Source organism: Amyelois transitella, chromosome 9 (genome assembly GCF_032362555.1).
Source record: "Amyelois transitella isolate CPQ chromosome 9, ilAmyTran1.1, whole genome shotgun sequence".
In the NCBI taxonomy this organism is placed as follows: domain Eukaryota; kingdom Metazoa; phylum Arthropoda; class Insecta; order Lepidoptera; family Pyralidae; genus Amyelois; species Amyelois transitella.
This window is the reverse complement of record NC_083512.1, coordinates 9,141,584-9,166,515: the sequence shown is the minus strand read 5'-3', so window position 1 is coordinate 9,166,515 and position 24,932 is coordinate 9,141,584. Positions and strand designations below refer to the sequence as shown.

The 24,932-nt window shown below is 35.1% G+C and overlaps 1 protein-coding gene across 1 annotated transcript in view; it reads left to right on the top strand.

Annotated features, from left to right (window-relative positions):
* Positions 1 to 2,901: 2,901 nt before the first annotated feature.
* The window catches only part of LOC106142867 (uncharacterized), a 45,560-nt gene continuing 23,529 nt past the window's right edge, over positions 2,902 to 24,932 (top strand). Inside the window, exons 1-2 of the mRNA XM_013344796.2 lie at positions 2,902 to 3,149; positions 11,234 to 11,275. The gene's annotated coding sequence lies outside the window, so the exon portion shown is untranslated. The remainder of the gene's footprint in view (positions 3,150 to 11,233; positions 11,276 to 24,932) is intronic.

Sequence of the window (24,932 nt, the reverse complement as noted above, 5' to 3'; positions counted from 1 at the left end):
TTGGTTTTACATTCGGCTGGAGCTGGAGCCGTATCGTATGATAAACCGATCTCTTCTACACTTGACCGGTACATCTGATAATAACATATGGAAGCTTAGAAGTAAAATAATTATTAGGTACACAAACTAGCGATAATCTTCAAAGATCTTATAAAACACCGTAAACTTTACAGTTAAGGGTAATTTGTATTTTCGGCCGCGGAACAGAAATCCAAATCGTGCCACCAACAGAATAATGAACAGTTTCGTAAACAATTATGTGCATTTCTTCACGGATCGCCTTGTTCTTTTTGTATACCTTGTTAATATTTTAACTTGGGCGAATTATACTAAAGGTGTTTTCTTTCAACTGCACCTATTTATAAGAGATTTTTTAAATTATACTTTTAGATTATTTTCCATTCGATCAAAAATTAAAAATATTAGGCCACCGACCGAGAAATCCTAATAATAATTTTAGTGCATGCATCATGACACCTGCTCCTCGCGTAGCTATACAGTTCAAATGTGATCAAACCGAAGCTCCAAAACAGATGAAAATTGAGTAGATTTATCTATATCTATCTATAGTTGCAGGACGTAGTAGACGGTTGTTTGTTTACTGTTTACGTTGCCATTTCTCTGGGCAGCTAATTTACCCTGATTTATAGCATATTTGTGATTCCTACAGTTTAATGTGATTTCGCTTTCGACATTTGTTGATGTTGCTGCGTGTTCAGTGCGTGTTCATTTCCTTGTTCTCAAAGTAGTTTTTATTTTATTTTTTAATTAAAGTTGTAGCAGAAGCGATGTTAAAGGCCCGACCGCCTCAAAGGTTTTTCCCATAAGCATCTGTATAAAATCTTCAACTTGCGGTTCTTCTTTTTCCTCCTATCTTTTTAGTCCCGGATGCATCCTCATTATATTCTAGAGAGAATCCCGGAGTATGCCTTGTCCATGTGTTCTAAATTGAGCGAGTCAGGTTTTTAACCGAATCCACTCCTTTTCAGGTCAGTCTGACCCGTATTGGATCGATCATGGCTACACATCCACCTGAATTTGCAGGTTTTCTCACGATGTTTTCCAGCTCACTCTCTTGCAACATACCGTATTTTGCTCATGATACATAACAGTTACGGAATGGGTCACAGGTAATAGGTATTCATTTTGAATTAATAAAAATTACTCGTAGTATCTTATCTGTTTAACCCTAGGTAACATTTTATTGTTATTTTAGACAATTTGTGTTCACCACAACAGTCATAGTTCAGTGGTTGTAGTAAAATTATTTTGGTTCAGTGGCAGGTGGCGATACGTGAGTTACGGCCTTGAAACATTACTATTCATTTACAATGTTGGGTTTGTTGACGATCCATTGTACTCGAGTACAACGGCAAGTTAATATGCCGAAGTTTGTAAGCAACGTGTGTACGTAAATACCTAATTGTAGTTTTTATTTTAATCTTGGTACTTAGGTGAGAATAGAAATATCTGAAAGCATATACGAGTACTTATTAAACTTCTATACTGGGTGACTGAGAGGTTTTCTCCGTGGGAAATTCCAAACTAGCCTGTAACTGTGTAACTACTGCCGAAAAACTGCTATTTCTATATCAGTGCCAAATTTAGTGAAAATCAGTCCAGTAGTTTTTAAGTTTATTTGTTACAAACATACAAATCTTTTCTTTTTATTATTATTAGTAACAACTTTGTCAGAATTCGCAATTTCCTCGAATTAATTAAAATTTCCCTTTGGCCTTTATATCCTCAATTTGTTAATAACCGAAAGTCAACCCGATTTGCACAAGTATACGGCCTATTTGAGGAATCTTTATTGAGGAATGGATCAAAGCTGTGTTTTTTCAGCAAAATGTGGCTTAGTGGTAACAAGTACTTCTATTTATTGTTATACAGATTTACTTATAAGACTCAACATAGTCATCAGACGAGTTTTAACAATTCCAATAAGACTCCTTCATAGGTTCTCATCAAATATGTCAACCATAAAGTAACAATATGCCAAATTGTAGTGTCAACGAATACGTGTTTACGGAATCACATCAGACATCGTTAATGTTCAAAGTGCGGGGACATCACAAAAATGAAGTTTTCCCACGTGTTCGAGAACAATAGTGTCGGAAAGCCGTGCGAACTGACGAGATAGCGAAGAAAGTCTAAGGAATCTCTCAAACTATAACAATTTGATGCAAAACGAGTGGGAAAACAATACAAATTGGATATGTGTATCTCTTTCCCTCCTAAGGAAAATATAGACAGGTTTATATCCCTACACGGAACGCGAATCAAGCGTGAATACCGCAAAAAGTGAACAGAGAAATTTCCTTCGTGCGTTCAAGTTTTTGTTGCGTGTGAATTGCTTCATAACGGAACGGCTTTTCTGCGCAACAAGCTAGTTCGGTAGAGAGTTGTTACGACTCATAATTTTACCGTAAAATTCTAATTAGATTAATTGCAGCTGTTGCGGATTTTGTTCCTAGTTTAACTTTTTGGTTTTCCCAGTGTTAATTTTAAGATAAGTACCTACTTACCTATTAAGAATATATACTGTATTTACTTAATTACTTTATTTTTTTATAATTTTTTTATTCTTATTCATTTCCCAAACTAACTTGTAGTGCAGAGCAGGTAGCTGGTCTGGTGCACCAGAGAAGGATAGTGGTCCAACGTTGCATGCACGTGTCCGCCCCTCCGATCTCTCGTGCCGTGATACCATAGCGGTGGTGATAGCGGGATTAGCGGGCGCTCATCGGCCGCCGTCGGAGACCCTCGGCCATCTCCGCCCTTTCCTACTCGATCGCGATTGCGAGAGTCATGCGAGAGCGAACGAGACCTTACCCTCTCTCCCCCCTCTTTACCCGCCCGGGGCCATCATACTTGCTCATCGGCAGTCTACCTCGACCTGTTCTTGCGTTTGGTCGTGTTATCGATTTATCTAAGTAATTTTATCCGTCTGTTAATTCGTGTGCTGCCTTTGAATCAGGCTAAAAACTCTTGGATTTCTGTTTAAATTGAACAAACGCTTTAAGTGCGAAACTGGACACGCGAGTGGAATTGGTACAGTGCTGTATCGGTGTCAGTGAAGTGGGGCTGATCGCGCTACGACATCGTCGTGCCTGAGCTGGCGTCGTCGTCTCTCCGATTCTCGCGAGGTAAATGCCGAGAGCGAGACCGCTCTGAGAAGAGCGATCGCATACGTGGACAAAAACCAGATAAATGTGACGTGCCGTGCCTATAATTATATAATTTTCTAGTGACTCCGCGGAAAAATAATTAGCTTAAGTGCCAACGAGTTACGCTGAGTTGAACGAAGCTTGAAAGATTGCTTCGTAGTACCGTTATCTGACGTCGCGGTTGATGCTTGTTCGCAAATACTTATTCATGCCAACACAGTTATTCAAGAATTCAATATTGTCCATAGTTGTCATGTCGAAACTATCTTTATTGGTAGTCACCTCGAAACTGAGGAAATCTCGAACAAGTTAACAAGTTTCAATGCCACAATCTTGATAAAAGCGGTTACGTATGCGGAAACAACGATGCGCTACTTCATGATGCCGCAATGATTGAATGTAAAACATCTGGCCTTTGTTTTAAATTATTGAAATCAAAATATGTGAATGCAAGATAACATCGTTAATTGTGTTTGGTTTGCGCTATTCTCTATAAGAAGAACTTTAGTCAAGGCAATGAGCGTTTGATGAAGATGTTGAATTTTTAGTAGGAAGTGAATTTGACCTAAGATCAGGCGCTCCAGAACGTCTGCATGGGCGTGGCAACAGGCCAAGTGCTTCAAGGCCCACGAGGACTGGTTTTTAAATCACTGTAGCCACTTGAGAAATTTCGACATCGTTCACGAGCCTTGGGGTCACCAACGCCAGGCATTTAGTTTGTCGCTTTAACTTTTTATTCAAGATTTACAATGTAATAATACACCCAATACAATTTTCATACATCTCGATTTAATTTAATGGATTTGTAGTTGAGAGAGTGTGTTTCGGAAAACTGGTAAAATAATTATTCCCAATAGAATGGCGAATGCTGATCTGAACTGAAAGAAACAGCAATAATATTTGAAAGTTTCTTATTAAAATCTTAACCCAACCACAAGATTAACGACTCAAAGGAATACAATGTAAGTGCGACTAGACCTAATAATGGCGTAAGAATACAATAGGCTCTTTTACAATGGTACTTCCTGGTGTTAAAACTATTATTTTCGTGTTGATGAAAAGAAGAAACTATTTCATATTAGTGAAAATTGAAGAAATAATATGAATAAAATAACCAAAGAATAAACAAAAGGTAGGCACAATATTAAAACAAGTTTTAGTCGGATTAGTCCCCAGAATGGTCCTTCGAGCCTGATATTTTTATCATTTAATAATGGGATCATAAATAGAGGGTAAACATTCAAAGTATGCACCTAGAATGCGATAAATTCACCTAAAACTGCAGACAGATGTAAAGAAAAGCACGATGTGTGTTGTTGGTGGTGCTTTCTCAACAGTCTATTTTTAGCGGCCGCGATGCCATGTTCGAGTGGGGGCGATAGAGTTGCTAACAAAGTAGGTCGCGATATTTGCGCTATACATGACTAAAAGAACATATCTAATTTTGTTTAAATTAATTAAATTAAATATATTCTAATTAATAATCCCGATTTATTCTAAATCTACTGTGGAAAATTATTAATTTACGAAGTTAAAGTGCTAATTTTGGGACTTAATGAAGAGGTTAATGGTTTCAAATAAATGTTATTAGCAATGCGATTCAAAGAATTCACCGAAATAAACAGGGCAAACACTCGAAATAACAGGAATGGCCCGAATATTGTGACTCACCTCGATGTTTATTTATTGGATGCTAAATTTTAAACGTATTTGCATTTGTTATAATCTACAACTTCTGGGCAGATGATGACTCCCACTGGGTCTTTGTATTAAGTATTAATGCAATCTCCTTAACTTAGTATTAACATAACAAATTCACATTTTATTCTTGGGAAAAACGATCTAAGAAGCACAAAACAACCTACCAACGGAGTAGATGTGATAAATAAAATATGGAATTACGAGAATCATGACATATTGAGAATAATATTGAGCAAATAAGTCTTGGAAAAGAGAAATCTCACACAAACAAAACGTTACGGGGAAAAGTTCATGGCCGTAATTGACTACTCTTATTCCACCTGTTGTTTCGGGAACAATGGTAATAAGTATCGCTTATTTTTGTTTCTTATGCGAACAACATCATTATCTTGTGCTAATCCTTATAAAATAGTATTTTATCCTCATACCTATTAGGGAGAAATTCCCCATCACTACGAAAGAAAATAAAAAAATATCTATTATGGGTAGTAGCACAAATATACAAATAAATAAAAATGGGGTATGCGTCGTGTTAAAAAACAAAAGTTTTTAGTCCCTAGAATCGAGCCCGATATCTTTCTGATCTTTTTAATTTGGGCAAACACTATTATTGAGATCAGAAATGGTTAACATTCAAAATATTTATATATGCGTTGATGGTTTGTTGCAGGGATGTTTAAATATGAATGAATAAGTTCGGTGAAATGAATATCAAAAAGTTTCCAATCTATTTATTCAACAAGGACGAAGCGATTGAGTGCCACCAAAATATAGTGTGAAAGATAATTTCCCTGCCATTGGTGATGTCGTCAGCTGATAGCTGGGGTTAATGACCGCGACTTTGTCTCGATGCGCACACACTTATCGTCCTATATGACGAGGGGTCAACGAGTTATCTCGTTCTTAAAACTATATTGATGATTTCATAAAACCATGAATTTGTTAAATAAACCACCACCACCACCAAGGTCATAAGAACGCTGTATAAGCGCACTATTCTAAAATAACAAATCCACGATTCAATTTCATACTGCACGTGTTTCTACCTGATACACCGATGCTGACTGTGGGACGCTAATAGAATCGCCAATAAAACAATTTCAAACAAAGACGTCTGCCAATAACAGATTTCTCATGTATCTACCAATGTCACATTTACACACATGCGAGTTTCCATTTATGAAGGGATTTCAAATCTAAAGACGAAGAATGGAAGCCAGAGCGGCCTTACTGACTTAACCCTACCGACAAGATAAATTATATTTTAAATATGTGAAGAGTTGATTTCGTCTTTATAAATATTTGTTCAACTATGTGGTTCATCTTACAATGTAAAGTAATGCATGGCGATCGCTGTAACCCACTTCTACGAAACACTATTGCAATCATTATGTAGCTGTGGTTACTACATTAACAAGTGTTTCGGAGGATTATTAATATCTTGTTTCAATGGTCGAAACAATATTGACATGCATGAAAACATAACTTATACGGATATGTATGTATCGTGATAGATAGAATATGCCGGTGGTGTTAGGAAGACATGTGATGCAAAGGATTTTGTGATGATTAATATATAGGAACACATGTAGGTATAAATGAAGTTCACGTAACAAATTTATCAACAGTGATCTTAAATTAATACGCGGTAACAGATCTTCTGTCAAGAAAATCCTCAGTCCTATACCAATATTACTAAAGTGAACCCGCTTAACATCGTTGTTGAAACATGAATAGTAAGAAGTAGGTTTTAATAAGCAATTTTGCCACAAGTGACGTCACATCGGCAAGGCTGTTATTCGGTAACTGGCTTGCTGTCATACGGCCATGATTTATAATTCACTGAAGATGTCGGTGTGATTTGATGCGACAAACAGATATAAGCTATTGTGGTAGAAAAGAAATTACAAAATCACTGACTGCAAACAATAGAGGTCATACGCAGTCACTCCTAATGTTAATCATCACGTTAGCCTGGATTAGTCAAGTCCTATTGTATTGACAAATGTTGTTGTGAAGATAGATTTGTGAACGACGACGACAGACAGTAACGGAATAATGGAAATAGAAACTACATTAACTGTTAAATCCCATTCGAGGAACTCAGGTGACCTAATGCGTTGAACTCTGATGAGGTGATATGCTCAGACACCTAAACGGTTTATTGTGATCCCATGCATCAAAAATAAGAGGACTGTTAAAACTTTTGTTTGTTCAATAATGAAAATGGCGTGGACGTGAATCTTTTGTCTCATTGATTGGATGTCGGATTAATTTCAGTACTGTAGTCAAGAGTTTCTAAATCAGAGTTCTGACTTGTAAATCAGTTCTAACAGCTGACTTGTTTACATGGAAACAGACTAAACTAAACTTGATCAATATTGAATTTTGTGTTAATAATAACTTGTGTACGTAACACTAGAGTATAGAGACTGCAGCGGTCCCTGAATTATCCATGGGCTGAACAAATACGAACATACAACTAGAAATGCACATTGACGACGTCTGGGGCAGAAACCACCTTGCTACATTTATCAATTGTTAATTCATGCTGTGACAGAAATACCCTTCTGGCATATCATGAATCTGTAATAGCTAGGATACACAGTAATAAGTCTGTACCTAACATGCATATTTTAACGCATAAAATGCAGCTAGCAATTAAACTATAGGTATTGACTTGGAATGTTGTATCGAACTGATGAAGGATCGTAAATAACTCAGTTGAAAAGCGAACATTTCTTCGAATATCATTTTTTTTATTGTAAAGATCGGCCTAAATTTAGTAACATTTAGTCAAGTCATTGTTTGATTACTGGGTATTTAATATACTCGTATCTACTTCACACAATGATACGAGCGAAGAGAATTCTAATAATTTTATTCCCGTGATAAACCCAATATAGATGTAGCATAACAAGTTACAAGACCTGACATTACCGCAATCAATTTTGTATTTATTGTAATTCAAGATTAGATTCCGGTTATTTTAGCCGTGAGGTAACTTGACGATATAAAAAACTTACAAAGCAAGCCAAGTTTGCGTGATATTAAGTTTTAATGGTTAAGTGTGGACCTCCGCCCGCTGCTTTTTGGTCTTCGTGATCAAGTTCCGCCATCACAACTCACACTTGGTAATAAATAACTGATAACATTCTGCGATAAAAACGTTGATAACAAGTTAACTTAGTAATGTAAATTTTTGAGGAAACCACTACTGATACATTATATACTCACTGTCACGATTAAATTCATTTATCATTGCCAATAATCTAGAAAGTAAACAAAAATTTACAAATTATTGTTTTATCAAACTGTGCGAAGATGAGAGTATTATACAGAAATTAAAATACAATGAAGATCCATTAGCATCAAACTTGTTGCAATATTTTGTTAACATTATTAATTTAAATAAAATAGTAAACGGTGTTTTCAAGATAAACACGCGCAAAGGCACGCGGCGGGCGCCTAATAAGATAATGTTATCACAAACTATATTACCTACGATCCTTTAGTATGGGTATCATTTCGTTGCTCTCAAATCATAAAACATCCGAAGTACAGAAAGGTATCACTATAATACTATTTTTGATGTACACAATTGATGTCTTTTCTTAATTGCCTAATGCCAGACTGTTCTTAGCACAATGCTTTGGAAACCTGCGTGCACTATTAAAAATAATTTACAAACTTTCACTAAATACTAAAAACCTATCTACGAAACTAAAATTAATAATTATATTAATATAAGTAAACTGAATTACATTAAAATTTAAAAAATATTTATTTCTCCACAATATAACATTAAAATTTAAGGTTAGGTAAGTAAGTTACAGGTTTATGTGAAACAATTGTACGATTATGATAGACTGGTTTAATAAATAAATTCTTTTTTTATTGGTGCCGGGACCACACGGCATAAATATATCATGATTATTTTTATTTAAGTAAAGTTGGTTTTCCATACTTTAAGAATAGAATTGTACGTCAAAATCTATGCTATAGATACCTACATATATGTTTATATGTTAATTTGTGCTCACAGCCCTTTGGGACCTAACTTTATTAATTTGGTTTTCCGTCGTCCCAGACGTGCCTACTCCAATTATTTTAGTAACTTGATATTTGATAGACTTGTTGTTACTATGGTGTTCCATTTCTGTCGAAAGAGTATAAAAGTTTTAAATTGTATTAAACACATTATTACAATATACTTTAGAGATATATTGCGCTTCTAAATTTAATCGTAATAGCGAAATTTCCATATCTCAAAACATGAAAAGCAAGATGGATCCCTCGAGGCCGCTTTAATAGATATTATGTATCAGTCAATACGTAGTCACAAAATTTTGCAGAGATATAAAAAGATAAAGTAACAAAATATCATTTTAAACATATTCCTACTGATTAAAACCATTTACGATATGAAAAAAAAATACGTTTCAATCTAAAACTATAACTAAGCATTAAATGATGCACATAACCAAATGAAATCAGACATCAGCCAGCGTAATATTTGAGTTGCGCTTGCGTTGCGTGTATTTCGGACCCACTCTCTATTATACTTCCTGAAGTGCACGCGCACGATTGCAAACGCAACCTTAATTTTTATGATCAGGGTCAGTGATTCATTATTAGGAATGCGATTTGAAACCAATAACGTGTGAATTAAGGTTGTCAAACGTTGCTATACGCGATCGTATTAACATAGTTTCGCTGCAAACCTATTATAATAACGCAGATGAGTTTGTTTCTGTGGCGTTTTTCATATTTCATCCGTAACCTACTCAAGTCCTACCATGAGCACACGTTCAAATATCGTAAAAATCTGTTTACTTATCAACGCTAATACGCTTACTGTATGAAGTTTCAATTGAATGTGTTAATACTTAACTGTACCTAATAGAGCAAATTCCATCAGTCATCAAGAGTTCATTACAAATAATGTTAAAGAACTGTATATAAATCTGTTTGGAACGCATTTCACTAATAGATATATAAATACTTACAGCGCAGTTTACGCGCATTTCGTCATCCGCAACTATGGAGTCGCGACCTTATCATTTAGCATTCTATAGCCAATTATATAGGCTTACATTACATTGTGTATTCCTATTACATTTTTAACTTCTGAATTTTAAAAGCTTTTGCATGTAGACAATGCTTTCGAATTTTACAAGAAGGTCAGCAGGTCAGATCTTGGATCAATCGGGAGAGTCAATCTTAATGTCAACGAATGTCGAATAATGTCAAATTGATAAAATATTTTGCGTTATATTGATAACGTAATCAACAAGTACAATAATGGTATGACTACGTAAGTACGCACGCACGATACATTAAGATTGTAAACTTTGCTAACAACTAGGACTAAGAAACTCCGTTATTTAATACCATCCATAAATAGATCTTGTTGTTTATGAACTAGAAATGAAAAAAACAATACATTCGTTAAAATCAAATATTGGATATCATTTTCATAGCAGACCCTAGATATTGAAGCAAATAGCTTCATAATGCCACAGGAATAATGTTATATTATAAAGAAGAGCAGGAGTCTGCACCGAAGCTACTCCCGTGTAAGTGTTTGCACAAGTTTGCAACAGGTTGTAATGTACAGATTTACGAACGCTGTACCGGCCACCTCGAAGTCCACTTTCACCACCGCCATTTTGTCGAGGCTATGTCGTGCGTCTGAGCAGCCACTGAAGAATTGGCACGCCTATTGTTACGGCTCGCTGCCGTCATAGTACTTACACGTCACTAGCATCGTTAAAATAAACCGTGTTGTTTCCGGTAAAGTAGAACAGAATCACTCCAAATTATATAGGTATCCATCGTAATCGAATCGTATCGTATTTAAAACCAAATAAGTAAGGTTTGGTCTTGCTTTTAGGTTGCTGAGGTTACACTCTATGTAAAACCTTATCAAATACTTTTGGACCTCAGGTTCTGATGCATTACAAAGAATGCAAACACTCAGAGGATAACGACTCTCGTTAAAATATATTACAGTAATGTTTATCTTACCATATTATTATGTCCCATGAAAACGAGACTAAACAAAACGCAATGAACTCATGAACAGACTTCTTTGTATTATTTACTTAGCTGCAGACTTAGTAGGTTTTCAAAGATCTGTTTATGAATTCGGCAGTTGGACTGAGTTCATCACGGTACAAACCACATTTAAAACTGGGTTTTGTTTACATTCACCGCAATCTTGTCGTAGTCTAACAACAAAGCAACTCTACTTATCTGTCACTTGGCATTAATCAGATCAAGATTACGTTTCGTTTTAAAACGAACATGTGCTTATTTCTGTAGACATTAAGTTCATGACAATTTTCTTCTTGTTTCAGGCATTGCTATCTGAAATACAGAAAAGTTGGGATAATATCGCAGTAAGTAGAAATTATTTTAGACTTTTGATCTAGTTTTATTTTTAAATTAATATTTAAATCTAACATAGAATATGTTATATATTTTTATGTTTAAATCTTTGCAAAGCTACCTAACAATAAGGTGTATCGTCATATTCTTAGTTACTTCGTAAAGTAACGGGTCAGACAGATATTAATCAGCTCAGCTGTTTTAAGTAAGAATTATTTGTGTAGATGACATTAGTCCAATTTTTCTCATAGATCTCGACTCTCGCCCACTAGCCAAGCGTGGACATGTCCCGCCCACATGATAAGAAGCCACTGACATCTGGCGTCACCTTGGTTATTTTTGTTATTACCCTGTGCACCTTGCGACAGACGTAGAACGCATGTTAGAGCCGATGTGTCTTGCGTAAAATAATAATAATTCCCTAATACTTCAAAAATATGTATATATAATGTGGAATTCTTAAAGCTGAGCCCCCATGTCTGTATTTCTATGCTCCTAGCCCCCACGTATTTCTAAATTACATATTCGAGTTATGACATCAGATAGTCTTATAATTTCGACAAAGGCTCCATCATTGAAGTCTGTGTCATTAAAATTTGGGTCAGTTTCACCAATGTTCTGAAAACTTTAATGAAAGTTCGGAAGCGATGAACCCTTATAACATATGTGGAAATAAAAACTGTGTTTGGTCTAAATGGCGATAACATATACAGTTTTATATGATGCAGGGAAACTTGAACACTCTATGAAGAAACGGTCAAAATGTAACCTTCGTTTAAAAATAGCCGACATTTAATTAAAAGTCATTACTTTTGCTTTATGGTTCAGTTCAACGGACCTTTTTAAATTCCCCTTGGCACTAATTTGCATGTTTACTTCCTGAATATAACAAACGATCCCAGTCCCAGTCTACAATCTACATACCTACAAAATTGTTATTGAGAAGCAATTATTCTCAGAACTACTTATGTAAAATGAAAATTAAGTTATTTTGAAATAAGTTGCTCAATTATGTATATAAATTTTATAAAACTTTGTAACAACTATATTTAGATAATTTTATGTCATATCTCGTAGCTTATATTGCGATCTGTTAATTTTTTCTGCATTGGACATCCTTTCGACCTGAACCTTCGACTCTGAATTGGAAGAAAGTAAAGTATTCTTCAAATGCCTCCAAAAACACTGAAATATAAGAAGTCCCGTACTGATTTAATCCCCTAACGAACTTGACCCACTCCGGGTGTACCACTTGTTTCGGACTAGCCCGACCTTCGGGAACTTTTTGTTTCACTTCTCACTTCGTTTCGACGATACTTTTTTGTTTTGCTACAAGATTCGTATCATTCCATTCCATGTTTGAACTTACATTGTTGGAATAAATCCATTTTATCAAATCCAGAACAAGTATATTTCCTCTTCAGGTTGCTCATAATACTACACAATCTATAATGCATTTACTCCAATTTACGTTCTAGTCTTTCTCACGATGTTTTTACACATTGAGTGCATGCACAAATTGCTGCTGATTGCGAAACTATGCAACACGAGTCAAATTAGAGTATTTACCGTGGAGCATGTTAGTAAGTCGATAAAGTACTAAAATATAACGAAATATTAATTAAAGTTGTCTGAAAAGACTAGCTCCCAGCAGAGTTCTGTAGACTTCCTCATCGCGACTATATTTCAAACAAAAAAGTCTCCGCTACACCAAATTTGATTTGCAGTGAATACAATAAAGTTACGGTTCGCGCGGGTGTCGCGACAGGGGCGGGGGCGAGGGGCGCAGGTCAATGACGTGCCTCGTCTGGGTCTACCGCCCCCGCTCCCTTGCCGCTGAACCAGTCCCTTAGGGTCGATCCACACGAGGCGATGCGGTAACACACGGTACTGCACAGGGCCGTATGGATTTCGCCGCTTCGGACACCAAATGACGTGAAGTTTGAGCACCGTTGAACGTTTCAGTTTGTCCAAATTAACATTAAAACTTCCTCATAGTATCATACGGTATTTTCGAGCTAAGACATCAGACATTCGTGTTGCCATTTAGGAAGAGTAGCGAAGTTATGATCATAATGCCACAGAGCACCATAGAACGCTCCTTACCTCTTTACAATTTCTCCGATGCCTCAATGGCAAGGTCCGAGTGTGAAAGGACCCTTACCAGTCAAGTAGCTTACTGCCGACTCTATCTAGTTTACACTACAGCGGGATCTGCTTGCTTACCTGCCGAACATTCTTGTTAGACTGCATTCTGCAAGTACAAAAAGCCTGCAAACGGGTCATCTGCCTTTCAGGTTATAGGGACAGGGATGTTGAGGTTTCTTATCTTGAGAATATACATAATAGCGCTTTTGGTTTACTTTCTCAGCTTATTGAAGTCATTGATATCACTAGCCAGGTGTGCAATGTTGATGAGTGATCATGTGACATTGGGTACTAATGCTGTTCGTTTTCCACATTAACAACCATTGAAACTACTAAACACTAGTCTTTTTTTTAAATTTAAAAACAGAAGAACGAGTTTTTTGAGGCAAGCACTAAGTATAAGAATAGTATATATATATAATACTTGCTTATAAATTTAAATACTCAACTAACAAAATCTGAAGATTCAGCGATTTTCAAGAAGACATAAAGAGATAAATTCTCTACGCATTCTTTTTGATCTCATCAGCTGTAAGCATTTTAGAGGGCAATATCACGGCATCCTTTATAACTTCCTCGTTCAAATTTAGCTCATATCGTAGGAGTATTTCGTACGAGTTATATATTTGAGCAAACTTCTCGACAAATGCTCCGGGCTTTCAATTAGATCTTTGGAATTGGAGGGCGATCACTTTCACTGAATTTAATGTTCAAAGACTGATTCTAACCCTTATAAAAGCTTTAAATAAGAGAGGTTCGTATAGCCCTTAGTTTAAGAAAGTTCCTTATAATGAGGAAATTATTAATGAACCTTTTAAGTAATATTAGATACCAGAATAGCATGAACACACGATTCGCAGGTAAAAGTGAAAGTGTGAAATTTAAAACCAAACAGGAGTAAGTATTTGCATACAAAATAGTGCATTGTTTTACACATGCGACAAGAGAAATAAACATGTTACCTACTTCAATTGATTGTAGCAATAAAAATAGAATTAATATTTTTATGCATTTATATGATGATTTGGCGAATCGTTTTTATCTTAATGTAGTGATTGATGTCTACATTATTCCTAAAATTCTGATTCAGTCGACCCAAACGAATAAATAGCTTTTTAAATTCATACTGCTGTACAAGAGCTCTACTAAGCCCCAGGATTATTCTCAAGTATCACTCAGCTCTGTCTGGCAATAACAATAAATCTTGTTTTTGCTAAACGTCAAGTTTCAGATCTCAACGACTAGGCGGAGGTGGGTTTTAATATTTAATAAAAAAAATTTGTGAAGCCGAATGTCTATTAGTAAAATCATATTGAACTGTGGATTCTAGATTATTAAAAAATATTATGATAATATTTTTCAATTTAAATAAAATGTTCGATAATAAGTTTCCAAGTTTAAACATTTAGACTAAAGTTCGTTATCCACCTTACCGCAAAAATTTACACAAGTCATGGCGGAAATTAATATCATGTTAAAGAATACGGCAAAAAACTTGAATACAACAAAAATGTAGGGCAGGGAAAGTCACTAAGCTTGACACCATGGTTGTCGTAGCGTGGCTATTGATTGTGGTGCAATGTCTTTCGCAAAATATTTCGTAAGAGCCGAAAATAGTTGTATCGTTTCATTCATTTACTTCTTTCTTGCGGCTTTAGGTGTTTTTTACGACAGCTGCCAAAACGAATGTGCGATTATTAAATTATCTGCTCATTCAATGAAGATCCGCAAATTATACAAAGTTAATGTGAATATCGAGAGCAATTATATGTCTATAGAGACATTATCTGCAACTGCAAAATGAAACATGAAATCATCGACAGCTCTTCTACCTGAAAAGAAGAGAAATAAGAATATAAAGCTTTCGGTAGTATATCAAAATTTTGCTTTACATGTAAAAATTGACGGAGTTTTATCTACATTTCTTATTTATAGAATAGAATAGATTTATTTTCAAAATTGGATACGAGGTATCACTTATTGACGTCACGTCACTTAAATCTAATTATAACTACTACCGCCTCCAAAGCGCATGTGTAGAAAAAGCGGCGGAACAAACTACACTGCAGCATTTTCACCGGACGTCAATTTACAAATAAAGATCTCTTAAATCTAAATCGTGGACGAATGCACATTGTCTACATTAATAAAAAATATTGTAGAAGTACCTACTTCTATATTAAATGAGAATAGCTCTAGTTCAATTTAAAGTCTCTCGGCGTTTCGATTTACGACGCCAGTAGGAAGGAAGCGTTGCCAAAAAGTCTAGCGATAAAACCTACGTAGATATATAGCTGTTGGTAGCTATGTATACACGTAAGCACCTAATTTGCATGCAAACTGCATTAAAGTTAAGTGTCACCAACGTTTATGTGTCTGGAAAGACCTAACGCAATTTAGATCCTGAGCTAGACACGACAAAATAGAATTTGTGAAGTGAACTGCAAAGAAAATACATAACACGTCCTTTATGGAATACAAAATAGGACACACAATACTCGGTTACGTGTTGGATTCTTAGATGCAATTTGTTATCTTGTTACGAGACGCACCCAAGGTTACATAGTAGGGCCTTTATATTTTTATTGATTAAACATACAATGTTCGTACACGATTGGAAATACAATGTTTCTACGTAATGTCGTGTGGTTTCTGATACTTTCCTATTCATAAAATGCAAATAAGGGATAGGCTTATCAACTTGGGGTTCCTCTCGTAGGCGATGGGCTATCAACTTGTCAATCATTTTAATCTCAATCCCATCATAAAGCCATACGATTGAATTTAAAAGACTAAGAGGCCAATGCTCTGCTTGTTGTTGGTTGGCTCTGTCTACCCCGCAAGGTATATAGACGTGACTTTATGAATGCGTTTGTATACATGCGTAATTTTTCTGCATAATATAAAAATTGCATACAATAATATTACGGCATTTGATTTTTGTTACGGATTAAACTGATTCACATTTATATGGATTAGAAGTCGTAATAATGGGTTTCTGCACATCTTGGAAATGTCTTTATTTAGTAGCAGTTTTCATGTAAAGTTCAAGGTTAGCCTTGAAGGTCAAATTATAATAGCCGCTTTGAGGTTTACAGGGTTTATATTGAAGTGTTCGATACAATGTTGGGTGAAAGGTGGCTTGAGCGATGGTTAAAGGGTTTAGTTATAAATATCCCATTATTAAGCAGGGAGATGTGCACGCAGATCATCAATTTCATTATTGTAATCTAGTTCAGCTATCCAAGAACTAGATGCAAATAAAAATCTGTAAAAAAGTTATTTGAACTTATTTATCAGTGCTGGAAATCGATTCCACGTCCGATCAACTTATTAGTTTGTGGCTCTGATAACCGATACCTAGTGATTATTGGAATCTTTATCCGATATATATAATGCGGTTCTCATGAGACGTATTTTTATATTTGGGTCTACTAGTAAATATTAGGTACTAATATACTACTTGGTAAAACATTTCTTCTTTTCCTACTGCCATTTTTTTCCTTTCCGGTAACTATATATTGACATTGTAGATGGCAAGATAGGTATTAAACCTTAAATAACAACCAATAATTTTTGTACACACATTACTTGGCATATGACCTTTAGTAAATCATGATGACGACATTCGCAAGTTTCCGTCCCGGTAGGGCCTCACGCGGTACCGGGGTCAATGGCTCTCCTTGGGGGGCTGTTCACCTCACTACGACCTCATTCTCCACCAGCGTACCGTAAAAATACGATATGTACTCATTAGTGATGTCCTTATGTCGATATTTCTTTAAGTTCGAGACACTTCCGTTGTCGACTCCGTGAGTAATGTTCACTTTGTGGTGTGCAAAATAACGAAATGAAGTTGAATAAAATGATTTATTGCCACATATAAACAGTACAAGTAAATAAAATTAGTTCGTTTTACCGAGTATTGATTTAAAATGTAACCACGGAATTAGTAATGGTGATGGAAACTAATGCAACATGCCAGGGTATATATTATACAAACCTTCATTTTAATATGACATCATGACTTGAAAAATTATATCTTAAAAATAAATAACTCGTTTTTAATAAAGCTCACAAATTAGGCGATACAGTGAAATACTATAATAATACATATAAGTATGTAGGTACATTGAACTGCAAATGACAAATAAGAAGACTTGCAGACATAAGATAATTCAAATTTTTATTAATTATTATAGGATACTTCATATCGCTTAATAATTGTCACATCTTTTGGTATCACAACATTGGTTGACGTCCAATAAATTACTTAAGTTTACTACCGCTTCCAAGGCGTCAGTGCAGAAGAAGCGGTAACAAACTGTACATTGCAGCATTTTCTAAAAATATGGATGAATTAAGGAACACAAACTTCTGCTGGGTTTATTGTACAAAAACAGCAATGCTTTCCTAAAGCGGTTGAACAAAACTAAACAAGTCTGAGCCACACATGTTACCAATGCGTTGACACACCTGCCTGGCATCTCGGCTGCTTGTTTACGTGTTGAATCGAATGCCAGAGTCACTACTGAAATTTTACGTGCCTTTACGGCCATATTATATGTTACTTTGACTTATGTATGCTTTTTTTTTTATTACTTGTTTTTGTTCGGACGTTTGCCCGCGTGGTTATTGCGCGGATTCTATATAATTTTATCTGCTTGCAGGTATATTAGGAAATTCAGTTCTATGATTTCGGCTACTAAATATTATTAGTCACAAGAAATTTAAGTAAATCTGTAATTGAATACCATGTATTACAACTTATTAAGACACTCTCACTCAAACCCTCGTTAAGTGTTCTTTCATCGTTGTCAGACAGATTTATTATTTTACAACTTTATGTTTTAAAAGTACCTACCTAGGTTACTTTCGAGAACAACTTATTTGCAAAAAATGATGTCGAACACCTTGGTTTTACCAATCCGCTCTCAAAAGGTCACTCACTCCGCTCGGAGTAACAAGAAAAATATGATAGCGGCCTGTAATCGAAACCAGATTTTATTATCAGACGAGTGAATGTACGATAATCATATTTTTGCTATGATTAGAAATATAGACAACTAGAGGCCGCCCGCGACTTCGTCCGCATAGAAACCCTATCAATCCCGCGGGAACTCCGGTATAAAAAGTAGCCTATTTTTCTGGGTCTTCAGCTACCTACATACCAAATTTCATCGTAATCGGTTCAGTAATATTTGTGTGAAAGAGAAACAAACATCAATACTGACATACAAACTTTCGCATTTATAATATTAGTAGGATATAATTTTTGGTAAGCACTTACTAACTTCTTATATGTATAACTGTAATAAATGCAAATTCGTAATAATTTTTGCGCTAATTTACTACTACCTACTATCTTTATCAGCCGATCGGTTGGTATTGTCGGTATCATTGACCAACGTAGAAATTGCGCTATTTTTATAAAAATAAAACTTCATCTCCTAGCTATTAAAGTAATATACATATATCTGTCTGTACAAAAAGTGTGCATTTCTCCAAGCAATGCTCACTTTTACAGCAAAGTAATCTTTGGTGAAAAACTTTTTTTTGTTGAATGATCGATTACATTTTTAACGAGATGTAAGAAGATGAGTTACAGATCATATAGTACCTACTTGATACAGATTTAAGATAGATATTAGATCGTAGCTTGGTAGAGCAGTTCGATTGGTTGGACGCACGCAACCTTGCGGCGCCGCCGCAGGTCAAATTTTTCCAAGGTCAATGACTTGTAATTGGTGCGAGTTTAATAGTTTGGTATTGGGGTAGGGAACCCTGTCATAGATTTTACCCGAGAATATTTTTCTCAAATTGAAACGCTATAACATATAAATTACTTTTCTTCAGAAGTTTATTTTATTGAAACAAATTTCAAGATTTATATCAGTATCTACCTACCTGAAGAATTTACTATTGATCAGTTTCAATTTTGAGTTATGAAAATCTTAAGATTTTTTTTACTCACTTGCATCCAAAAGGATATCTAAAGAACAACAAGTGTCAAATAATTTACATTGACAATGCCACACCGGCCTTTGTCGCCGTAAAATGTGCAGTCATTAGAGGCATTGTCAGCAGCGTTTGCGCAACATCTGTGCGATCCTAGCATACAATTGGAACGACAAAAAATTAAGATGAATAGCCGCCCATCGCCATCCACAAACTAGGGTTGGCGACCTTAATAAAAAAAATGTATAATCGTATTTAATACTTATCCGTTTGGACGTTTTCGCGTATATAAGCATAAATATTTAAATATATATAATAATACAAAATAAAGATATTCGTGGTGTCATGTGGTAAATAAACAAAAGGATTTTTAATTATATTTGTATGGGACTAGACCGATACATTTTAAGTTCAAAATCTTCTTCGAAAAACTGATAAGGATCTATTCTTATATTATCATAATTGTTATATAACCTACTGATAAAACTGATAAGATATGGTATCTCACACAGTATGATTCAGTCAGTTAAGAGGCATTTGATTTTAAACGCATTCAAATAAAAAAGGTCGAAAAGGTCCTGTTTTTTGTTCAGATGTGCACAAAAAATACTCGTATCGTATCCCTAGCGTAGGGTCAACTACCTGCTAACCCCGTTTGGGAGATAGTATTAGGGATAGGGGACCGATCTTATTGGACAAAAAAATACGGACAAGTGCGAGTATGGTTCCGCACTATTATATTTTAATCAATAATAAATATCTCATAGTAAATCATAACTTACTTTATTGGTATTATTTATATTAATTTTCGTTTAAAGTTTTTGGTAAATTTTATTAGTTTAGAGGAATTGGGTAGGTACTATGTACGTATTTTCCAATGTCTTTGTAAATTTTTCACTGCATCGTTTAGAAAAACAGGGCGGGACAGACTTTTTACTACAGAAGCGACAATTTCAGAAAGTCTGCCATAATCCTATAGATTATAATTGCAACCCGGGACCCACGGTGTCACAGACAAGCGTACTACCGCTGCGCCAAAGAGGCCGTCAAATTACTGTGACATATGGACAAACAGACAACGGGTACTAAGCCTTCCGTTTTTGCCATTTCGCTATCGAACCCCAAAAACATGTCACATTTTTGTTTCTTTTTTTGGGTACCAAAAATTCCAAGTAATGATAAAGATAGAAGACAGGGTGAGTAAGCAATGTGGTTTCCGGGAGAGTGGAATATGGCCAGTCCATCTCCTCCGATAGATATATTAATGTTGAATCAACAAACCCACTAACAGATAACTTGTTCTACCTATAATAGTCACAAAGTTTTTTCTCTCTCTCTCATCTCTGCGTGTTCCCGTTTGCACCCTCCATAGAAGTGTTTCGGGGCCCCGGGGCCGCCTTCCTACTTTTCTCTCTCCACTTGGTCCGGTTTTCAGCATCCTCGGATTTCACTTTATTGGTTCGCATATCATCTTTTGCGTCGTCCAGCCATGATCTTTCGGCCTGCCTCTTCTACCTGGGCCTGGCGGTAGCGGCATGGCCAGACACCTATTCCTCAAGTAGCCTGCCGTTTTTTGCTAGAAACTTGACGGTTTTTCTTTCTTAAGGTAAAGACAATAAACATGCCAAATATTATGTAAAATTGAAACGAAGTTGGAACATTAGATAAGTGGCTCATTATATTCAATATAATAATTTCGTTTTTGTGTTTAAAAGTTCTTAAAAACAAAGTACTACATTTGCGATTTATTTGCATTGCAATGTAAGTTTTCGTCGCCTGTAGAAGAGTCGTAGCAACGTCGTAGTCGTAGAAGAGTCGTAGCAATGTGCAGCCATGATATTTATTTTTCTTATATTTTCAATTAATTTATTTATTGCATTATAAATTGTAATTACAATTCTGTTCTAACTACTACAATAGTCATTGGCATATAAATGGGTACAACTTGGACCCCGTAGGGTATATAAAAAAAATAAACAAATAGGTAATATAATACAAATATTTATCTTATTTCAATATTACGTTTTTTCTCTCCGTGCTTTTGGACGATATAAATAGTCAAACCATGACTCAATTCGACACTAAACTACTAAATGGAACGAGGAGTATTATATTACAATCATTAATTCTGTTCTTAGTCAGCATTATTAGTCTGTAGGTATGAAAAGGCAAATATTATTTGTTCCTCAGTTTGACTATAATAAGCTGTTTTTCTTATAATTTCGAATATTTGCAGGTTAAATACTTGTAACTTTACCGTCATAACTAGCGACCTGCCCCGGCTTCGTATGGGTAGCATTTATACATATAAACCTTTTACTTGAATCACTCTATCTATTTAAAAACTACATTAAAATCACACAAACAGATAAAGGGACAGAAGTGCGAAGCGAATTTGCAACTATGTAGTGATTGTTTAAGTTTCGATTTTAGGATAACAAATTTGATTACTTACTCAAACTCAGCATGGGAAAAGTATAACTACACACAGAGCCACTATGGGAAAATTGAGTAAAATATTTTTATCGATATCATCGCTTATCTCGCGTATTTGAACAGATTTCTACGTTTGTTGCCGTCAGAGGATGCTTTCGAGTTTTTCAGATTCATTTATCTATATCTATTAAATCCTCAAAAATCGTTATAACTTGAGAAATATAAGCAATACATTTACCTAGTAGTTCAAACTGTAACGATTTATTATAAAAATATAGAAAAGTAGTAAATAAATTATCATAGGATCTCAATGAGAAGAAAGGCACTTTTTTCAAATAAAAAATCTGTAGAGAAAAATATCTTTCACAAAATATGGTGTACGATATCAAAATTAAAACACAAGCACATAATTTGTTGATTGTTTTGCGTAACCTACACAGTGTAATGCGAAAAAGCGCAAAATTGACCCAGTGACCCAATTGCAGCGTCCATGAGCGAGGCAAGGTCAGGCCAGTGTCGCTCTCGCCTCGGCTCAGCACTCGTTCGTGTGTACTAGTTATAATTTCATTCTTCCAATTCTAAATACAGAGAATTTTCTTGCTAGGTATCCTTGATAGAGAAAGGGGATTCTTCTTGTAGGTGATTGGCTAGCAACCTGTCACTATTTGAATCTCAATTCAACCATACAGCTGAAAAGTCTTTTCAACCCTGTTAGCTCTGTCTACAGATATAGACTAGAATATATATGTAAGTATGTATCCTTGATTTGTTATATCTCATCATTGCGTGATAGGTTGCTCCCTCCGCTGAAATATACCTACGTAGGGCCCGCTATAGGTACATACTCGTATATGCTTCTGGAAAGGAAACGTTTTTTACATTGTGAAAGTTACCTTCACTTTGTAGTACACAGTACCTATTGCTGTAAATAAGAAAATTTTATAGGTAGTATATTGGAGATGGGACAAAACGTCTATTGGAATACATCAAAAGCGTGATAAAAGAAATTATACCTATTATTAAATATTTGGGATGTATTACAGTGATTCGTTAACTATAACTTATAAAATTTAAGAAAATAAAATTTGGTTCTCTTCCCATTTGTCTATAGCAAATTGATAACATTAACCTATCTAAGCAGTAAATCAATATTATATATACCAAATACTACACATACCTATCATATTGAATCTAAAATTGGGATTGAAATCGGACAATACATAACTGGAATACATATCATATATACTTACACTTTGTTGTTATGCCTCTTAACGAATATTACTTGTAGATAAAGTATCCATGGGTTGACGTTAATTACTTCCTTGATAATAAAACAAGATAACAAAAATATTTAGATATGAAATGCGATAGTCACAACATAACCACGTATTTGCTCGTGATAATTGACTTCTGCTCACGTTTTATTTAGTTAATCGAGTATTATATAAACAGCGGCAAGTTTTGGTAGAAGTAGTAATATTTAAACAATAATTATACTATTTCATAAATTAATAATTATACAAGTAAGTAGTTGCCTTGGGTGTGGCGTGCCGATCATCTGATACTTAAGAAAAAGTATGTCTACAAACACAGATGAGTAATATGAGATAAGAAAGTAAACAAAGTAAATTTTTGCTAAACAAAAAAACACAGGATTGTTTTTATATAAAAAAGCAGCAGGTACCTAATAACAAAACGTCTAAAAATTGGGAATTGGGAAATTGTACCGTTAGCAAAAAGTGAATGTTTGATTGAACGGAATCATTCACTTGCTGCAGATTTCATTGATATTTACTTTACTTTTTATGTGATTCGAATATATGTACATACATAAAATCTTCTTTATATAATCTTCTTTATACCTAACGGGTAGACAGAACCAATAATCTCGCAAATACTTAAGGCCACGCTCAGCTGCATAGGTGAATGATGGAATTGAGATTTAATATTGATTATAATATTACTCCTACAAAAATAATTATTTAAAGTAGGATGAGAACTATTTTTAAAGATTTCTTTTCTTTTCGTTATTATGCAACTAGCTGTTTAATTTCAGCTGCCAGGAGGGCATTCCCTTGTTCATTCGCCCTCTGGTCGTTGCCCTTCATCCTCCGATGTTTAGCGGAGCGCTGTACTTACTCGTAGTGCATTCTCAATTTCAACCCCTGTTAGGTAGGCTGGCATATATTTGTTTATAATGTACATATGCCCGTCTAGAACTTTATCTTTCATTAAATATCAAACAACAGGTTATCGGCCATTGCCGGACATAAACCTAAAGTCCACATCGTGAAAATCATCATAAATTATTACATATTTGTTTAAAACTAATTGCCTATAAATATTGAGCACTTAACTTAATAACATAGTCGATTTAGTATCGACATCAGTAACAGTTATGATCAATTTTCTTACAATGATTTTGATTGCATAACAAAATGATATTTCTTGCACATAGCACATAACACAGCTGAATATACTTCTTAAGTGACTGGAAATGTTACGTAACTTTTAATGAAAAGCTTATTTTAAAATCTTGAACATGGAAAGTGAAAATTTTGATTTTAATTAAATAAGTATTATGTGTATCATATGTTACACAACAAAAGATACACGACTGCTTGGAAAGTAATGGTCGGAAAATGGCACTTTCTCTAGAACAGGTCCCGATACCGGGCTGAGTGCGACAGAACGTGCCCACACATTTATAGCTGGCAGCATAGCAACGAACAGCACACAGCAAAGAGACACGAAACGTCTCATCGATACGTGACCGATACCGGCTGGCGAGCTGCTAATGAAGTCTATCCAAGTGCTTACATGGTAACTTAGGTATTTGCCTTGTTTCAACCTTGCACTGAAGTTTTGCAACACTCTCGTAAAACTTTGCTTACATGAAATCGAAAAACTAAATTGAGCACTTCTATTGACCTAAAATATACATTCTCCAACAAATTTTCAGTATTCGTCATGTTTTACAACATATTTGCAAATCACGATGATCATTTAGTGAAAGGTTCAATAGTCTACCGCGAGTGTATGGCTGCCATTAAAAATAAAGAACTTCCAAGGCGATGACTCGTCTTACGAACGAAAATAAAAGATAACACTTGCATGAACAAGCGA